The 21,012-nt window shown below is 39.6% G+C and overlaps 2 non-coding genes across 2 annotated transcripts; both read left to right on the top strand.

Annotated features, from left to right (window-relative positions):
- The first annotated feature begins 3,065 nt into the window (after positions 1-3,065).
- LOC127747198 (small nucleolar RNA R71) lies at positions 3,066-3,169 on the top strand. Its single transcript, XR_008009001.1, has one exon. It is a non-coding gene; the product is annotated as a small nucleolar RNA R71 (small nucleolar RNA).
- Positions 3,170-15,428: 12,259 nt separating this feature from the next.
- On the top strand, positions 15,429-15,535 carry LOC127746924 (small nucleolar RNA R71). Its single transcript, XR_008008729.1, has one exon. It is a non-coding gene; the product is annotated as a small nucleolar RNA R71 (small nucleolar RNA).
- The last annotated feature ends 5,477 nt before the right edge of the window (positions 15,536-21,012 follow it).

The following is a 21,012-nucleotide window of genomic DNA, read 5'->3' as shown; positions in this document are numbered from 1 at the left end:
AGGGTAGATCCCAGCTAGGTGGTACTATAATAGGTGCAGAGAAAAGCCTATTCTTAAGTTTATAAAAGGCTACCATACATTCTCTATAAAAAACAAAGGGAGTATTTGAGACAAGTAGGTTGCTAAGGGGTTTTGCAATCTTTGAAAAATCCTTAATAAACCTCCTATAGAACCCATCGTGTCCTAAGAAGCTTCTGATTGCCTTGACATTGAAAGGTGGAGGTAACTTCTCAATTACTTCCACCTTTGCCTTGTCCACTTCTATTCCATTTTTAGAGATCTTATGACTAAGAACCACCCCCTCAGTCACCATAAAATGACACTTTTCCCATTTAAAACCAGGTTGGTTTCTTGGCACCTCTTTAGCACCATAGCAAGATGACATAGACAAATAGAATATGAATTTCCAAACACAGAGAAATCATCCATAAACACCTCTATAAACTTCTTAATCATGTCTAAAAAGATGGAGAGCATGCACATTTGGAATGTTGCAGGTGCATTGCACAATCCAAAGGGCATTCTCCTATAAGCAAAGACTCCATAGGGACAAGTAAAAGAAGTTTTCTCCTGATCCTTGGGGTCTACAACTATTTGGTTGTAGCCAGAGTAACCATCCAGGAAGTAGTAGTATTCATGTCCTGCGAGTCTTTCAAGCATCTGGTCCATGAAAGGTAGGGGAAAGTGGTCTTTCCGGGTGGCTTCATTGAGTTTTCTATAGTCGATACACATACGCCATCCGGTCACTGTTCTTGTAGGTATTAGTTCATTCTTCTCATTTGGCACAACAGTGATCCCTCCCTTCTTAGGAATCACTTGCACAGGGCTTACCCAAGGGTTGTCTGAGATGGGGTAAATCACCCTTGCTTGCCACAACTTCAACACTTCTTTTTGGACCACTTCATTCATGGTAGGATTCAACCTTCTTTGTTGTTGTCTTGAGGGCTTAGCACTTTCTTCAAGTAGGATCTTGTGCATGCACATTGAAGGACTGATTCCTTTTAAGTCTGCAAGTATCCAGCCTATAGCATCCTTGTGTTGTTTCAGCACTTGGATAAGCTCCTCTTCTTGCTCCTTACTCAAGCTTGAATTGATGATCACTGGGTAAGTGTTGTTGTCACCCAAATATGCGTATTTTAAGCTTGGTGGTAAGGTCTTCAGCTCTAGTTTTGGTGCCTCTACTTCTTCGTTGTCCTTGTGGTTCAGCATTATTGAATTCTCCATGGTTCCTTGTGGTAGTTCTTCACTTGATGCTTGTTGCTTTAGCTCCATAGTTCTTTCACATTGTTTTTCTTCCAAAACCCCTTGAACTATCTGTTCTATGGTGTCTACCATCATGCATTCTCCTATGGATTCCTTGGGGTAACTCATTGCCTTAAAGACGTTGAAGACCATCTTCTCTTCATGCAACCTCAAGACTAGTTCCCTTTTTTGCACATCAATGATGGCTCCAGCAGTAGCTAAGAATGGCCTTCTTAGGATGATTGATGTGTTATACTCTTCTTCCATATCTAGCACAACAAAATCAGCTAGAAAAATGAATTCTCCCACTTTCACCAACAAGTTTTCCACTACCCCATGTGAAAACTTGAATATTCTGTCAGCCAATTGGAGTGCCATTCTTATTGGCTTAGCTTCCTTAATCTTTATCCTCCTTATCATGGTTAGGGACATGAGATTGATGCTTGCACCCAGGTCACACAAGGCTTTCTCAATATTGATATGCCCTATGATGCAGGGGATTTGGAAACTTCCTGGGTGTTTTATTTTCTAAGGGAGTTTCTTTTGTATGATGGCACTACACTCCTCAGTTAGCACTATGATCTCTTTTTCTCCCCAGTTCCTTTTTCTTGTCATGAGCTCCTTTAAAAATTTTGTCATAAAGTGGCATTTGCTCTAATGCTTCAGCAAATGGTATGTTGATTTGGAGCTTTTTGAAGATCTCTAAGAATCTAGAGAATTGGCCATCCTTCCCATCCTTTCTCAGCCTTTGTGGATATGGTGCCTTTGGCACATAAGGCTTCAAGACTGACTTTGGTAAGAATGGGGCAGGGGTCTCTTCATTCTTGTTTCCATGCTTTTCTGCAGCTTCTTCTTTATGGTTGCCCTGGTTTGTGGTTGCCTCTTCTATGACTTTTCCGCTTCTAAGTGTGATGGCCTTGCATTCCCGTCTTGGGTTGGCCATGGTATCACTGGAAAATGTATGTGTGGACATTGGGATTTGCTTGGATAAAATCCCTACTTGTGGTTTCAACTTAGAGATTGCTACGCCTTGATTCTTCAGATTTGATCTCTATTCTTCTTGATTGGCGTCTATCTTTCTTTCGGCCTGTGTTTGTCTCTCTAAAAGAGTGACAATAGCTCATACTAGCTGTGATGACAGTTGTGCTATTGCAGCCTCTACTCTCTCAAAGTTGCTCTTAATTTCACATGGTTGCATGGTTGAGGTTGATGTGTCATAATAGTGGTTGTTGTGTATTTACTGGGTTGAATGGTATGATGTGTTTTGTGAGTTGTGGTAGGGTCTGTTGTTGCTTGATTGATGGTTGGGGTTGTGAGTGTTGTATTGGTTGGATGGATAAGGTTTGTTATGGTTTTGATTGTGGCTTTGTTGGTTCCCCCACCCAAAATTTAGGTGATTCTTCCAACCTGGGTTGTAGGTCTTGAAGTTTGGATCATATGGTGGTCTAGAATTATTCACATAGTTTGCTTGCTCCTACTCACCTTGAGCTTCTGGTGCATCTTCTTCTTGTTGAGGGGCTTAGGCTTGAATGGCTGAGACTTGATTATTCTCCATCTTCTTGGTCAAGGCTACTAGTTGTGCTACAATTGCCTTATTTTGGGCTAACAAGGCATCCATTGAATTGAGCTCCATTACTCCTCTCTTTTGAGTTCTTTCTGAAGCATAAAAATACTCGTTCTTAGCAACAGTCTCAATAACATCTATGGCTTCTTCGATAGTCTTCTTCTTGTTGAGTGAACCTCCTAAAGAATGGTCCACATCCTTCTTTGCCTCATATGATAGCCATTCATAAAAGATGTGTAGTTGAACCCATTCATTGAACAATTCTGGAGGGCACTTCCTTGTCAAATCTTTGAACCTCTCCCATGCCTCATAAAGTGTTTCACCATCTTGCTGCCTGAATGTTTGCACCTCAGTTCTCAATCTGTTGCTCTCTGTGGAGGGTAGAATCTTGCTAGAAATTTGTTCACAATCTCCTCCCATGTGGTTAAGCTCTCCTTGGAAAATGCTTCCAACCACTTTGCTGCCTTATCTCTGAGTGAGAAAGGGAACAAAAGTAGCTTGTAGGTGTTAGGGTGTACACCATTGGACTTTACAATATAATAGATCCTCAAGAATATAGTGAGATGTTGGTTTAGGTCCTCTTGAGCACCTCCTCCATATGAACAATTATTCTGGATAAGTGTGATGAGTTGAGGTTTTAACTCAAAGTTGTTAGCATGAATTGTTGGTTATAGAATGCTGCTTCCACAGTTTCCTGGATTTGGGTTGATGTAGGAGCCTAAGACTCTCCTCTCTTGCCCAACATGATTGCCAGCTTCCTCCCCAACATGGTTATGCCCTTCTTCTTCTATGGTGGTTTCTAGATCTTCCTCCACTACTTCCTCCCCAACTATGCCTTTGCCTTTTGCTTCCCTCCTTAATCTAAGGAAGGTCCTCTCAGGTTCACTATCGAAGGGAGATAAAGTTCCTCCCCTTCTACCTGTCATACACCTAGCAAATAGCCAGCAGAGAGCAAGTAAAGTGAAAAAAAAATCTGGTTGAGATTAGTGGTTAGCTTTGTTGATGCAATTAATCAAACAATTAATAGGGTAATAAGAAAACTGGAAATGCGAACAATGAGCAACTAAAATGATCAAAGTGGAAATAAAACAAAATAAGAATAGGGTAACAAAAGAAAATAGAAGAAAATAAAAAAAAAACTGAAAAGATAATAACAAGGTAATGAAAATACTTAATCTAGCTCCCCAATCAACTTAGTAATTGTCAAATTCAAACCAATCTCCGACAATGGCGCCATAAAGCTTAATGACCAAATTTCACTCCCCACATGAAAATGATGAATCCGTTCTTTTAGCAAGAACACCAAAATTATCGTCAAGTAATAACCCACAGTGGAGTGGGATTGTATCCACAGAGATTGCTAGATTTGAGCAATTTTAATCAATTGGTGAAATAGTCAAGCTAAACAGAATAGATTGTGATTACAGAATTATAAATGGGCAGAAATATAAATGACTAAAAGGTAAAGAAAAGCAGTAAAGTGCAGAAATATAAATAACAAGAATGTAAAGGGCAAAAAATTAAATGACTTAATTGTAAATGGGAATGGGGATGTGCAGAATGTAAAAAGAAAAGCTATAAAGAAAGTGGAAGATAAGAATAGGGGAATTCATTGAGATCAGGAAATGTTGTCTCTTTAGATTAATTTCAGCTTATATCATCTTCAATCATGCAACTCATTGACCTCTTGGCAATCATGATTGATTGAGTCCTAATCCCTTGGTGACTCAATCTCTCAGATCTTGATCACTAACCAATTTCTTGGTCTAATTGCTCATGAAGAGAGATATGCTTGGTCCCTGATTATACCACACATCATCATAGGTCCAAGTAGAGGGAGGATTATATGTCACCATATCCAAACACCAAACCCCAGATCCTACTCAAGTGTGAGAAGGGATTTCTAGCATAGTTTCATGTTTCCTTTTTCAAAGTTCCTATGAAACCCATTTTGCATTCAATCTCTTTTCCAAGATAATTGAACACTAAGCATGAAGAACGAAATTTCTTCTAGCAAATCAAAGAGAAGATGAAGAGAAGAAGAAATTCACTATCATTAATCCATCAAGTACAACTGAGTTCCCTCTCTCAATGAGAGGGAATGTAGCTACTCATAGCTCAGAGAAAAGCATTCAAGATGGAGAAGATGATGAAGTGAAAAGTAAATCTAAAAAGCTCTATTCCACAACTAAGCTTCCTACTGCTTAACCCATTTCTCAGTACTTTTTGGGGTTATTTATACTACTCCTAGCTATAAAAAAAAGAAATACAAAAGTGAAAAGAAAATAACAATTTGGAGGAAAAAGAAACTCAATAAACGTGATCTCCCAGCTGGCGTATGGCTGGCGTTTCAGTAGCGTGCCACGCCTAACTCTGATTCTGGCTTGGCATGCCATGCTCAGCTCTTCAAGTGGCATGCCCTCCTTCATTATCATCCCTGGCGTGCCACGCCTTCGAGCCCAAGCGGCACGCCCAGGCCTTCTCCCTCTTCTTCTTGCTTCTGGAAAGTTGAACTAGCATAGCATGCCCAGGGTCTAGCGTGCCACGCCCATTTGTGTGCTTGGATCCTTCGCTGGCGTGCCACGCCCAGCATTTCAAGTGGCACGCCCAGTTCCTCTCTGGGTTGATTAATGATGATGGTGTGCCACGCCTGAGACTCAAGTGGCTTGCCTGGGTGGAAAATGGTGGTTGGTGTGCCACGCCTTTGATACCAAGTGGCACGCCCTCCTAGTTGGCCTCATATCTCCCTCTCTGGAAAATATAACTAGCGTGCCACACCCAGAGAATGGCGTGCCACGCCTATCATTTTTCCTTGGTTCCAGTAGCTGGCGTGCCACGCCCAGCATTCAAGTGGCATGCCCAGATGAGACTCTTAAGCTGGCATGCCACACCTTCGATACCAAGTGGCACGCCCAGCCTTTGCTTTGGCCTTCTTGTACGTTGGCGTGCCATACCTGGATGCTCAAGTGGCACGCCCAGACCTTTTTAGCCTTCAACCTCTTCTCTGGAATCTTGTACTAGCGTGCCACGTCATGCTGCTCAAGTGGCACACCCATTCATTTGTGGGTTTCTTAAGCTTGGCGTGCCACGCCTGGCTCCTCAAGTGGCACGTCCAAGTGACTTTTAAAGCTAGCGTGTCACGCTTTCAATACCAAGTGGCATGCCCTAGTGATAATCCCTTCTAGAGTAATGAATTGGCGTGCCATGCCCATGGCTCAAGTGGCACGCCCGTAGTAGGTGATGGGCTAGGCGTGCCACGCCCCTTTAGTGGCCTTCATTGTTGGTCTTTGGAAAATTGTACTGGCGTGCCACGTCCAGCTTCTGGCATGCCACGCCCATGTAAATGCTTTGAGAATCCCCTCTAGACTTCAGTATTGGCGTGCCACACCCAGCTCCTAGCATGCCATGCCAGTGCAATTTTGTGGTGTTTGCTTCAAGTGGCACACCAGTTTCACACGCCCAGCTTGTTTTGTTGTTTTCTTCCCCTTTTTGATGTCTTTTTCACCTGAAATTTAGCACAAACTCATTTCAAAGCAAGGTACTATAATATTCATTGAATATTTCATGAATTGCAATGATCAAATGAGATTATGCTCTTTTATGGTCCTTTTTGTGCAAGAAAAAAGGGTAGATGATGCAAGTCATCAAATACCAACTTGGACAAGAGCAGGAAGGAATCAAAGATACCCATTAACCAATTGATACACTACATTTGTGAAGGTTATCGGGAGTCTCGAGTAAAGGCAGCAACTTGGGTAAAGAGAATAACAATAGCCAGATGCAAAGCAAGGATGTACGTGATGCTTGATAGGCAGAAGGATAATTAGATAGTGTCCAAATTAGAATTGATGCATACCCACCCGTGTTCTGCCAAGCAAGCTGTTCATTACAGGAAACTGACCATGCATGCCAATTATTTAAAAATCTCGATATAAATCTCAATGTACTTTTAAAGAAAAATAATGAGCACAACAACTATTTAACAAGATTTTACCATCCATGTTGTAACTATTTTTTTCAATTAGATTTCATTAACAAGTACTCTAAATAGTAATTGAATATACAGGTCCTAAACTTATAATTTTTCTAAACCAATTATTTAACCTATTTGTATAGTAATAGAATCAATCTAAGTGGGAAAAAAACTTTTAGGAACATTCCTTAAAAGCTAAATTCGATCACAAGACACACCAATTTTAAATTGAATTTGCACCGTTGCACTTGTCGCTCTTTGGACCATAAACCAAACAATTATATAAAAATATCGCTATAAATCTCAATTTATTTTTAATTCCAATTATGAGCAAAAAAATTGTTTAATAATATTTTACCATCCATGTTGTAATTCTTTATTTTTTCAATTAGACTTCATTAACAAGTACTCTAAATAGTAACTAAATACACGTGTCCTAAACCTATACCTTTCCTCAACCAATTTTTTAACTTGTACTTTTCCTAAACCAAAACACAACCCAACAAAAACAAATTAAAACAACCCAACTAATTGTTTTTTGCTTACTCAACACAATCAACTATGCATATTCACATCAAAAAACAAGCAACATTGTAAAATATCTTTCTGAAGACACATCTGATGCATGAAAACTTGTCTCTTAACAAATTTCCCTTCGGCAAGTATATCGAATTTGTCGTCAAGTAAAAACTCACAATAGAGTGAGTCGAATCCCAAAGGGATTGATTGGTCAAGCAACTTTAGTTGGAAGGGTATGCTAGTTGAGCTAAACCGAGTGTAGTTTGAGAATTACAGAAAATTAAATGGCAGAAAAGTAAATAGCAGAAAATAAAGTGCAGAATCTTAAATGGGGATTTGGGGTAATGAGCATGAAAATAAATGACAGAAAATAAAGAAAATGGGTAAGATCAGAAATGGGGAATTCATTGGGCTCAGGAGATGTTGTATTCTCCGGATCAAGTTCATTTTCATCTCTTCCTCAATCAATGCATCTATTGATCTCCTTGACAATCTTAGGTGATTAGATTCCAATTCCTTGGTAATCCAATCTCTCTAAGCTTGAACGATTGCCCAATTCCTTGATTTAATTGCTCATGGGAAGAGATGAAGTATGGTCACTGATTATACCACATGTATTTCCAAATCAAAGTGTTGGGAGGATTACATGTCACTATATCCGCCCAGACCCCAATTTGGTCAAACATGAGAAAGCATTTCTAGCATGATCTCCTCATCCCTTTTCCAAGGCTAAGAGGAGATCCAATTATGGAGAGTTTCTTTTCCAAGACAACTAACCAATTGAATTAAGATCGAAGCTTTCTAGTAAATCAAAAGAGAAGAAAGAAGAAGAGAACGAAAACTATAATTGATCCATCAACTTACAACAGAGCACCCTAACCCAATGAAAGGGGTTTAGTTGTTCATAGCTCTAGAAATGAAAAATGGCAGAAAAAAATACATCCAAGCTAAAAGTGCAGAAAAGTAAATATACAGAGAGTAGTTCTCCAAAGTGCCAAGCTTCTCTATAGTTCAAAACTACTCCTATTGATCTTCTAGTGAGTTCTTCAAGTCTTGGATGTGGGCTTTGGATCTTGAGTTGAAGCAGTTCCAATCTTTAGTGGGCCCAGCTTGCAGAGAAGTATGAATTATGCATGGGCGTTAGTGAAGTTAACGTGAAGTGACATTGTGGGTTCGAGAACATTAGTGGCAATCACAATTTTCACTAACGTTCCACCCCCATATAGCCTACATTAACTCCAACGTTAGTGGCACTAACGTGATCACTAGCATTGCCTTGTAAATCTTTGCTAGCGTTATTGGGACTCACCTTTCCTAATAACGTTGGCTTATAACCCTTCGCAAGCATTATTGGGACTTACATTTCCCATTAACGTTGTCTTATGCCCTTTGTCCCTACGTTAGAGTTCACGTTAGTGTAACTAACGTGGCTCTTAACATGGCTATGCCTCACTTTCGAGAGCGTTAGTGACACCTACCTTTGTCACTAACGCTCAAAGTGCCCCTACTCTCCATATTAGGGCTCACGTTAACTAAGTTAACGTGGCCACTAACGTGGTAGTAATGCCATCTTCCAACGTTAGTGACAAAGGTGAGTGTCACTAACGTTGGCTCATCAATCTCAGCTCTACGTTAACTTTCACGTTAGTGGTCTTAACGTGACCACTAACGTGGGAAATGCTAGTTGATCCAACGTTAGTGACAAAGGTGAGTGTCACTAACGTTGGCATTGTTCCTCTCTTCCACGTTAGAGTTCAAGTTAACTAAGTTACGTGACTCTTAACATGGCTTATTTCCAAATCTTGGACATTAGTGGTGTTCACGTTTACCACTAACGTTGGAGCTTTCTTTTGTCTCCACGTTAACTACTATGTTAACTTAGTTAACATGGCAATTAACGTGGGCTTATGATGGCTTCGCGGGCGTTATTGGTGATCATTTTTCTCCTTAATGTTGCAAGCTATTTACCATTCCACGTTAGTGGTCACGTTAACTAGATTAACGTGAGTACTAACGTGGTTCTTCCTTGCTTCCTTTGTCCTGAAATCAAGCAAATAAAGTGCATCAAAGCTCTAGCCTAAGTCATGAGATTATGCATCATCAATTTATCATTCAATTCTAGCAAAATCCTCATGAAATCATGTGAAATTCACAATAGTTGCTTGAATAAAGGTGTAAGTGTATTTTCATCCAAAACTTGCCTTATTCACTAAGAAAATGCATGAAACTACCTTAAAACAGTAAAGAAAAGGTCAGTGAAACTGGCCTAGATGCCCTGGCATCACAACACCAAACTTAAAGCTTGCTTGTCCCTAAGCAAGTACTGAAACATAGGAAGAATAAATGAAAGAGCAAGAAGATAATATAGAAGTAGAATTCCTGGTTTATGGGGTTTCACGCATAGCAACTTAGGTTCTTTCCTTTACTAGGTTTTAGGCCTTTATCAAGTCCTTGGTCACTCTCTTGATTACATCCTTTGAGACTTCTTAATTGTTGATCCTTCCTTCTTTTCCAATTCTTTCCCTCATACATACACACCACAAGCACATGGTTTGTTATTTTTCTTTCTTGAGACCCTGGTGTCAAGCACCTCTTTGGGTTACTAAGTGTTCTGTAGCAAAGGTCACTCTTGATAGTGGACTTTCAGCTGATAATCCCAGATCAGTTAATCCAAGTTACCAAGTGATGAGGCACCCCTAAGAGTTTATTCATCCAAGCATATCCCTTGCACATGAACACCACATACACATGCCTCAATCTTAAAACCCTTGGTGCCTAGCATTGTTTCTTATTGTGTTTCTTTCCTTTTTACTTTTATTGCTCTTTCTCTTTTCTTATTGGGATCTTATTATTTAGTTAGTCTCATAGGATGTGTTTCAAGCATAGGATTCAGGGTAGATAGTTGCCTTCTTTCCTTGTTTGGTGAACCAACTTAGCTTACTAATCATCCTACAACAAACATTCAGAACCTACTTCACGAAATAACTCCACTCTTGTTCTTTTCATAGCATCTTCTTTTTTATTAACTTAAAGGACAAGCATACAAGTAAGAAAGGTGAACATGCAGAAAGGACATTAGACTAGCATACTTGGGTGTGAATAAAAAGGAACAAGCAGAGTATGAAGGTTCTATTCAATCATTTTTTAATTAGAGTTCTACATTTCGAGATAGTTTGATACAACCTCATGATATCTTCCTTGGTATTCTCATCCTACCATTTGCATCCTTGTCTGTTTCCTCGGATGATGAGGTATGATCATTTCCTGAGATTGATTGAATTCCTGCAACACTATTGAGAGTTACTTGTTTCCCCAAGCACTTGAAAAAGGGTTAGTATGCATGTGTGCTTGTGAGCTTCTGAACCTAATTTGGTGTGTGAACACCAAACTTAGTTCTTTGCTTACTTCGACAAATTGAATGCATGCAGAAACCTTGTGTGCTTTTTATTAAGAAGCAACTATGAGTTAAAAAGATAAACTATACATTAGAGGTTAAACCTCTGTCAAGTAAGTTCTCTGGTTGCTAGAGCAATGTTTCACCACTGAAGGGTTGCAATGCACTCTTTAGCTAGAGTTTTTGGTGGAACACCAAACTTAGAGTCCTATATTCACCCTTGAATTATTTTTGGTTTGTAACACCAAACTTAGCTCCTCACACTACAGAGAATCCAACTTGAAATTTTTATTGAAAGACTCATGAAAAGAGAATTACCTCAGGTTGGGTTGCCTCCCAACAGAGCACTTTTTTTAGCATCGCTAGCTCGACAGTTCTTTCCTTAGTTGAGGTTATACTTCTGTTTGGGGGTTTCCCCCATGCTGCCCAAATAGTGTTTAAATCTTTGTCCATTCACAGTGAATCTCCTCTTTGAGCCTTCTTCCATGATTTATATGTGTCCATAAGGTGAGACTTTTGTGACTAGAAAGGGCCCCGACCATCTTGATTTGAGTTTCCCAGGAAAGAGTTTCAGTCTGGAGTTGTAAAGAAGCACATATTACTCTTCTTCGAAACTTCTTAGTGCCAGGTTAAAATCATGTCTCCTTTTTGCTTTTTCCTTATAAATCTTGGTATTTTCATAGGCTTGAGACCTAAACTCTTCCATATCTTGAAGCTGCAAAACCCTCTTTTCACCAGCAGTGGTGCTGTCTAGGTTAAGTGTTTTGAGAGCCCAGGAGGCCTTGTGTTCCAACTCTAATGGCAAGTGACAGGCCTTGCCGTATACCAGTTGATATGGGGATATCCCAATTGATGTTTTGAAGGCTGTCCTGTATGCCCAAAGAGCATCATCTAGCTTCTTTGCCCAGTCCTTTCTTGATATCCCCACAGTCTTTTCCAAGATCCTTTTCAACTCTTGATTGGATATCTCTGTTTGCCCACTTGTTTGGGGATGATAAGGTGTGGCAACCATATGCTTCACCCCATATCCGAGGAGTAGGATTTTCAATGGTCTATTACAGAAATGGCTCCCTCCATCACTGATGAGGGCTTGTGGGACTCCAAATCTGGTGAAGATATTCCTTCGAAGAAAGTTTATGACTACCTTGTTGTCATTGGTTGGGGTTGCCACGGCCTCCACCCACTTAGATACATAGTCTACTACCACCAAGATATACTTGTTCGAATATGAGGGTGGAAATGGTCCCATGAAGTCGATCCCCATACATCGAACAGTTCAAGCTCTAGAATGTATTGCTGTGGCATCTCATTTCTCTTGGGTAGATTGCCAGCCCTTTGGCACTCATTGCAGCTTCTCACCAATTCCTTAGCATCCTTGAAGATAGTCGGCCAGAAGAACCCACATTGCAGTACCTTTGCGGCAGTTCTTTCTCCTCCAAAATGACCTCCATAGCTAGCACTATAACAACTCCACAGGACCTCTCGTCCTTCTTCTTCTGAGATGCACCTCCTAAGGATTCCATCTGAGCATTTCCTGAAGAGATAGGGTTCATCCCAAATGAAATACTTAGCATCATTGATGAGTTTTCTTCTTTGATATTTGTTGATTCCAGGGTGTAAGTCACTGGCTGCTTTAAAATTGGCAATATCTGCAAACCAGGGTGCTTTGTGAACCATCATTAACTGTTCATCCGGGAAAGACTCATTTACACTTGTATTATGGGTATCATCCTTCTCACAAGGGATTATGGATAGATGATCTGCTACCTTGTTCTCCATACCCTTTTTGTCTCTAATCTCGATGTTGAATTCCTGCAATAACAAGATCCATCTAATTAGTCTTGGTTTTGATTCCTGTTTGGCAAATAGATATTTAAGTGCTGTGTGATCAGTGAAAATAATAACTTTAGAGCCAATAAGATATGATCTAAATTTGTCAAATGCAAAAACTATTGCCAACAACTCCTTTTCGGTGGTGGTATAATTCCGTTGAGCATCATTGAGGACCTTGCTGGCATAGTATATGACATACACCAAATTCTCTTTTCTCTGTCCTAACACTGCCCCAACTGCGAAATCAGATGCATCACACATCAATTCGAATGGTAGATTTCAATCAGTTGGGGTGATGATAGGGGTAGAGGATAGCCTCTTTTTCAAGTTTTCAAATGCTAGCATGCATTTCTCATAAAAAATAAATGGTATATCAGACATTAGGAGATTGCTTAAGGGCTTGGCTATCTTTGAAAAATCTTTAATAAACCTTTTATAAAAACCAGCATGTCCCAGGAAGCTCCTAATTGCCTTGACGTCACTTGGTGGAGGTAATTTTTCTATTAGCTCCACCTTAGCTCTGTCTACCTCAATGCCTTGGTTAGAGACTTTATGGCCAAGGACTATTCCATCTGTCACCATGAAGTGACATTTTTCCCAGTTCAAGACTAAGTTGGTCTCTTGACATATTTTTAATACCAAGGCAAGATGGTTTAGGCAATTAGGAAAGGAATCTCCGAATACTGAGAAGTCATCCATGAAAACTTCAATGAACTTCTCTATCATATCTGAGAAGATGGAAAGCATGCAGCGTTAAAAAGTTGCAGGTGCATTACATTGCCCAAATGGCATGTGCCTATAGGCAAACACTCCATAGGGGCAGGTGAAGTGATGTTTTCTCTTGGTCTCTTGGATCAACCACTATTTGGTTATATCCTGAATAACCATCTAAAAAACAATAGTATGCATGTTTTGCAAGTCTTTTCAGCATCTGATCCATGAAAGGGAGTGGGAAATGATCTTTTCTTGTGGCTTCATTAAGCTTTCTATAGTTAATACACATCCTCCATCCTGTGACGGTTCTTGTAGGGATTAGCTCATTTCTTTCGTTAGGCACCACAGTGATTCCTCCTTTCTTGGGAACCACTTGAACTGGGCTGACCCATGGGCTATCTGATATTGGATAGATTACTCCTCCCTGCCACAACTTCATGACTTCTTTCTGTACTACTTCCTTCATAGCTGGATTTAACCTTCTTTGGGGCTGAATGGAAGGTTTGGCATCCTCCTTCAAAAGTATCTTATGCATGCATATGGCTGAGCTAATTCCCTTCAAGCCAGCAAGTGTCCATCCAATGGCATCCCTATGTTTTTATAAAACTTGAAGCAACCTTTCCTCTTGTTCTTGGCTGAGGGCTGAGTTTATGATCACTGGATAACTTCTATTTTCTCCCAAGTATGCGTACTTGAGAGTGGGTGGCAGTGTCTTCAGCTCAAGTTTGGGTGCTTCTTTTCTTTCATTCTTTTCTTCTAGTGTGCCTTGAACATGCATTTTAGTGGTTGCAGCCTCTTCGCTTGATGTTAATTCTTCTTCTGTTAATGCTTCAAGTTCTTCTTCAAGAGTTTCTTGCACCAAAACCTCCACCGAATCCAACCTCATACATTCTCCGAATGAGTTGTGTGGGTAACTCATGGCCTTAAACATATTGAATGTCATTTTCTCCTTATGTAATCTAAGAACCAGTTCACCCTTTTGGACATCAATAATGGCTCCGGCAGTGGCCAAGAATGGCCTTCCCAGGATGATGGAAGTCTTATTGTTCTTTCAGCTTCTTTTCTTGGTCATTAATTCCTTCAAGAACTTGGCGTAGAGTGGCATTTGCTCTATTGCTTCAGCAAAGGGTATGTGTATTTGTAGTTTCTTGAAGATTTCCAAGAATCTTGAGAATTGGTTATCCTCTCCCCTCTTTTTTAATTGCAACTGCTGGGGGTATGGAGCTTTTGAAAGGCATGGTTTGAGAGCTTCTCCTTCTTGGTGTGACTTAGGGATGGAGATTCGAGCTCCCTCTTGTCCCTTGTCTTCTTCATCCAAATTCTTCTCTGGTGGTTTCTTGTGGATCTCCTTCAATTCTTTCCCATTTCTGAGGGTGATGGCTTGACATTCCTCCCTTGGTGCTGAGTTAATGTTGCTGCAATTGTTGTGTCTAGGGGTTTGCTTGAATAAGAACTCAATCTGCGTTTCAAGTTTCTTGATGGCAGCATCTTAGTTCTGCATGTTGGATTGCACTTCTTCCCGGAAAGATTTACTATCTTGAATTTCTCTACATAGATTTTCAAGTAGAGCTTCAATCTTTGAAAGTCTATCCTCTGTTAGTGATGGTGGGTTAGGATTAGGTGGTTGAGAAGGGTGGTTAGGTGGTTGTTGATAGGGTCTCTGTGAGGTATGTTGGTGAGTTACATTGTTGTTAGAGTTGAGGTTGTGGCGTCTCTGGTCTTGACCTTGGTCTTGTTGATTTCTCCAACCAAAGTTGGGGTGATTTCTCCATCCATAGTTATAGGTTTTGGAGTATGGGTCATGGATTTGTCTAGGTGAGTTTCCAACACAGTTGACTTGTTTCCAGTCACCTTCTTCTCCTATATTCACTCCTTCTTGAGTTGGTGATGACGTGATGACTGCTACAACTTGGTTTTCCTCCACCTTCTTGGTAAGATCTGTTAGCTGCTTGGTGATCATCTTATTTTGAGCTAGCAATGAATCCATGTGGTTCAGCTCCATTACTCCTCGAGTGTTACTTCTTTCAGAGACATAGAAGTAGTCATTCTCAGCTACTGTGTCAATGACATCTATGGCTTCTTTAATGGTTTTCTTCTTGTTTAGTGAGCCCCCTGATAAATGATCTACAGCCTTCTTTGACTCATAGGAAAGACCTTCATAGGAAATGTGAAGTTGAACCCATTCATTGAACATATCTGGTGGGCATCTTTTTGTTAAGTCCTTGAACCTCTCCCATGCCTCATAGAGAGTCTCACCATCTGTTTGCCTGAAAGTCTGCACCTCAGCTCTCAGCCTGTTAATTCTTTGAGGAGGGTAGAATCTTGCCAAAAATTTGTTCACCACATCTTCCCAATTTGTCAAACTCTCCTTTGGAAATGATTTGAGCCACTTGGATGCCTTGTCCCTGAGTGAAAAAGGGAACAACAACAGCCTATAGACATCTGGGTGGACTCCATTAGACTTCACAGTATCACAAATTCTTAGGAAGGTGGTTAGATGTTGATTGGGGTCTTCTTGAGCACTTCCTCCAAATGAGCAGTTGTTCTGAACAAGGGTGATGAGCTGGGATTTTAGTTCAAAGTTGTTAGCATGTATGGTGGGCTTCTGGATGCTACTTCCACAGTTTCCTAGATTTGGATTGATGAAGGAGCCTAGAACTCTCCTTTCTTACCCAGCATGATTTGCAGGACCTTCTCTAGCATGGTTGTAAGCCTCTTCTTCATGATTGTTTTCCAAGTTTTCTTTCATGTTGGGTTCAAAGTACTCTTCTTCTTCCTCAGCACCAACAACTCCTTTCCCTCTTGCTTCCCTCCTTAATCTCCATAGGGTTCTCTCAGGTTTTGAATTGAAGGAAGTTGAGGTCCCCCCTCTTCTCCCTGTCATACAACTAACAAAACATGCAGCAAGAGATAAAATGAAGAGGTTATTCTTGTTAGAGTGATTATTAGTGTGAGTGATGCAAATATTCAAACAGTTAGTGGGTTAGTGAGCAGAATTGTAGATAATAACAAAGAAAGAAAGAAAAACAGAGAGGGTATAGAGGATGAGGACGAAGTTAAACAAAGTGAAAATAAATGACTGAATAAAGTAAATAAAAAAGGAAAAAAATGCTCAATCTAGTGAGCTTCCAACTTAATCATTGTTGATACAAAATCAATCCCCGGCAACGGCACCATAAACTTGATGCACGAAAACTTGTCTCTCAACAAATTTCCCTTCGGCAAGTATACCGAATTTGTATCAAGTAAAAACTCACAATAGATTGAGGTCGAATCCCACAGGGATTGATTGGTCAAGCAACTTTAGTTGGAAGAGTATGCTAGTTAAGCTAAACTGAGTGTAGTTTGAGAATTGCAGAAAATTAAATGGCAGAAAAGTAAATAGAAGAAAATAAAGTGCAGAATCTTAAATGGGGATTTGGGGTAATGAGCATGAAAATAAATGACAAAAAATGAAGATAATGGGTAAGATCAGAAATGGGGAATTCATTGGGCTCAGGAGATGTTGTATTCTCCAGATCAAGTTCATTTTCATCTCTTCCTCAATCAATGCATCTATTGATCTCCTTGGCGATCTTAGGTGATTAGATTCCAATTTCTTGGTATTCCAATCTCTCTAAGCTTGAACAATTGCCCAATTCCTTGATTTAATTGCTCATGGGAAGAGATGAAGTATGGTCACTGATTATACCACATGTATTTCCAAATCAAAGTGTTGGGAGGATTACATGTCACTATATCCACCCAGACCCCAATTTGGTCCAACATGAGAAAGCATTTCTAGCATGATCTCCTCATCCCTTTTCCAAGGCTCAGAAGAGATCCAATTATGGAGAGTTTCTTTTCCAAGATAACTAACCAATTGAATTAAGATCGAAAGCTTTCTAGTAAATCAAAAGAGAAGAAAGAAGAAGAGAATGAAAACTATAATTGATCCATCAAATTACAACAGAGCTTCCTAACCCAATAAAAGGGGTTTAGTTGTTCATAGCTCTAGAAATGAAAAATGGTAGAAACAAATACATCCAAGCTAAAAGTGTAGAAAAGTAAATATACAGAGAGTAGTTCTCCAAAGTGCCAAGCTTCTCTATAGTTCAAAACTACTCCTATATATACTACTCCTCTTGATCTTCTAGTGAGTTCTTCAAGTCTTGGATGTGGGCCTTAGATCTTGAGTTGAAGCAGTTACAATCTTTAGTGGGCTCAGCTTGGGCGTTAGTGAAGTTAACGTTAAGTGACATTGTGGGTTCGAGAACGTTAGTGGCAATCACAATTTTCACTAACGTTCCAACCCCATATAGCCTACGTTAACTCCAACATTAGTGGCACTAACGTGACCACTAACGTTGCCTTGTAAATCTTCGCTAGCATTATTGGGACTTACCTTTCCCAATAACATTGGCTTATAACCCTTCGCAAATGTTATTGGGACTCACCTTTCCCATTAACATTGCCTTATGCCCTTTGTCCCTACGTTAGAGTTCACGTTAGTGTAACTAAGGTGGCTCTTAACGTGGCTATGCCTCACCTTCGAGAGCGTTAGTGACACTTACCTTTGTCACTAACGCTCAAAGTGCCCCTACTCTCTACATTAGGGCTCACATTAACTAAGTTAACGTGGCCACTAACGTGGTAGTAATGCCATCTTCCAACGTTAGTGACAAAGGTGAGTGTCACTAACGTTGGGTCATCAATCTCAGCTCTACGTTAACTTTCACGTTAGTGGTCTTAACATGACCACTAACGTGGGCAATGCTAGTTGATCCAATATTGGTGACAAAGGTGAGTGTCACTAACGTTGGCATTGTTCCTCTCTTCCACGTTAGAGTTCACGTTAACTAAGTTAACGTGACTCTTAACGTGGCTCATTGCCAAATCTTAGAACGTTAGTGGTGTTCACGTTTACCACTAACGATGGAGCTTTCTTTTGTCTCCACGTTAACTACCACATTAACTTAGTTAACATGGCAATTAACGTGGGCTTATGATGGCTTCACGGGCGTTATTGGTGATCACTTTTCTCCTTAACGTTGCAAGCTATTTACCATTTCACGTTAGTGGTCACGTTAACTAGATTAACGTGAGTACTAACATGGTTCTTCCTTGCTTCCTTTGTCCTGAAATCAAGCAAATAAAGTGCATCAAAGCTCTAGCCAAAGCCATGAGATTATGCATCATCAATTTTTCATTCAATTCTAGCAAAATCCTCATGAAATCATGTGAAATTCACAATAGTTGCTTGAATCAAGGTGTAAGTGTATTTTCATCCAAAACTTGCCTTATTCACTAAGAAAATGCATGAAACTACCTTAAAACAGTAAAGATCAGTGAAACTGGCCTAGATGCCCTGGCATCAACATCCAAGGTAATATTCAGTTACTATAATTACTTCTAATTCTTAACTTATTATCAAAAGACATGGCTCCAAGTCTACATGAATAAGCATAAGATATTTCCAAAAGCAAATTATACATTGACTAATTTCGAAACCATCTGCAACAGGACAAATTATACGTTGACTAATTATAAAAAGACACAAATTCATACTCATTTTTTAACTAAAAAAACACAAATAGAAGAACCATCTATCGCAGACCAATAAGATTCCATGTTTATATAATTGATGGCAAGGTTGTAAGCGGCGATGGCTCAGGCTCCACAAGAAAAACAAGGGCCGCGGTTGCTAGTTGTATGTCCGCACTGGGGTGGGTCTTCAATAGCTCCGTGCGATGTGGCGGAGTAAGATGAAGAATGAATGCAGGACCGACAGTCACATGCAACAGAACCAGCAGCGCAGGGGTGGGTCTCCAATAATGGCATGGGTTGTTGCGGAGCGAGTTGAGGAGTCAATGAGTCTTTGTGGGAGCTCAGCCTGTGACATGCAGCATCACTGTGTGGCGCAGTTGTGACTTCGAAGCGCCTCTGTTTGGGTCGACGACCGACGTTCCAACAGCGCTGACATTGGTTGACGGCGGCGCTGACTACAAGCAGGAGGATTTGATCGGCGCTAAAAGTGGAGAGGTTGGAGAAAAGAGGCTGCATGATAATCCTGTGTAAAATAGGTTTATATTGGTGAATTGGATACATTAGAATTTACCTTGGATAATTAGAGATGTGGCTTTTTAAGTGAATTGAGTTTTTTAGTCCAGCCCATCAAAAATTGGCAAGAGTTAGCAAAATCTATATTGGTAACATAATTATTAATTATTAGACCAACCAAATTGATTAATTGGCAACCTTTTATCTTGTCCCTCATCAAACTAGTATCAAGTAAATTATTGTTAGGTTGTATGTTTTAAATTGGTCCTGATGGCATGGAAAAGCCATGAATAGCCTTTATTGTTATGCCCTTAGATCGGAAATGTATTAAAATTGCAGTTAGCATTCAATGATTGAGCTAAAAGAAGACTATGACTGGAATAATTCTTCATGGTCGAGTATAAACACATTCACAATTATTGCTCTTTGAAAAATGAGGCTTCGAATTGCCACGTCTCTTTAAAGCGACAAACACACATTGTTGTGTATTTGTGTGTGTCAAGTATCTACTGACCAAAGATAATAATAAATATCTTTGTGGTGATGCTATTGGCGTCTAATTCATCCAGCATCATATGTGAGCTTGAACATTAGAACACGGCATATCACCAACCTAGGACCTTTCTAGATTCTCTCTATCCACACATGGCACTTGGGATGGGACCCCATAAACAATGAGACATACACACTTTCGTCCTCCAATTTCTACTATTTCTAATTTTTTGTCCTAAAAGAAAATTATCATGTTGCATAAACTTTTTGACTTTGAGAACTATAGTACTAAACATTATTGATGTGGATTTTTATAACGTGAGATCGAGCAGAACAATTATAAGCATAAGAGTCGTGAATTTCTTATCTTCTCTGCACTAAGTAATGAGGTCATCGAATTATTAATCAACAACTGCAATGATCGCATCACAATCATGTTCAAATCACAGCCCGATTCGTGTTTCCACAAAATCCTCCGGATTCTGAGGAAAACGACATCCCCGACCCGGAGGAAACCCTGAAAACGACATGTATGTGCCATGTGGCTTCTGCTTTGCCACCCAGCAAATGCGTACAGATCACGGGTCGTCGTTTTGCGCTCTGCCACTACGGCTTTTGCCATTTAGCCGCAGACCCGCCGGACACATACATGTTTCTGCCCAAGCTAAGCAATGAGTAAACAGTAAACACCCAAGTTGCAAATTTTATATAGATTAGTGATTACTTTGATTTTTAATTTTTTTTGTTATTATACTATATTTTGCCAAGCATGGCTTGCAAGTTGTGTTTTCTTCATGAAATAATTGTGGTGATAATAGTTTCCCGTTATGGTTTTATGGAAGAAAGATTATACGAGAAAACTTGTTATTCATAAAAGTTATTGCAGCAGATTTAAAAAATATTTAAATTTATTCGAAAAGAAATTCTATTGTAGCCAGGATGTTTATGTAAATATAGAAATGAAAGAAACTTGGATATATTTTTATTTTTACTCATTAAAATTTTTTAGAATTGAATGTTAGGTCTCTTATGTGATAATAGTTTATGGTAGGAGATATTTATATATTTTTGTTAGAAATAAATCTTATGCTTTTTCTTTAATTTATAAGTGTCATTTGACTTTTTTTATAAATAAAAATTTATTTTTTAAAAATAAATACCGTGAGTTACACAATTAAATATTATTAAAATTAAAGTTATAGATTTTTTATATTTTGATAATATTTTATAAAAAATATTGTT

Source organism: Arachis duranensis, chromosome 4 (genome assembly GCF_000817695.3).
Source record: "Arachis duranensis cultivar V14167 chromosome 4, aradu.V14167.gnm2.J7QH, whole genome shotgun sequence".
In the NCBI taxonomy this organism is placed as follows: Eukaryota; Viridiplantae; Streptophyta; class Magnoliopsida; order Fabales; family Fabaceae; genus Arachis; species Arachis duranensis.
The sequence above is the reverse complement of the archived record's forward strand: the minus strand, read 5'-3'. Positions and strand labels throughout refer to the sequence as shown.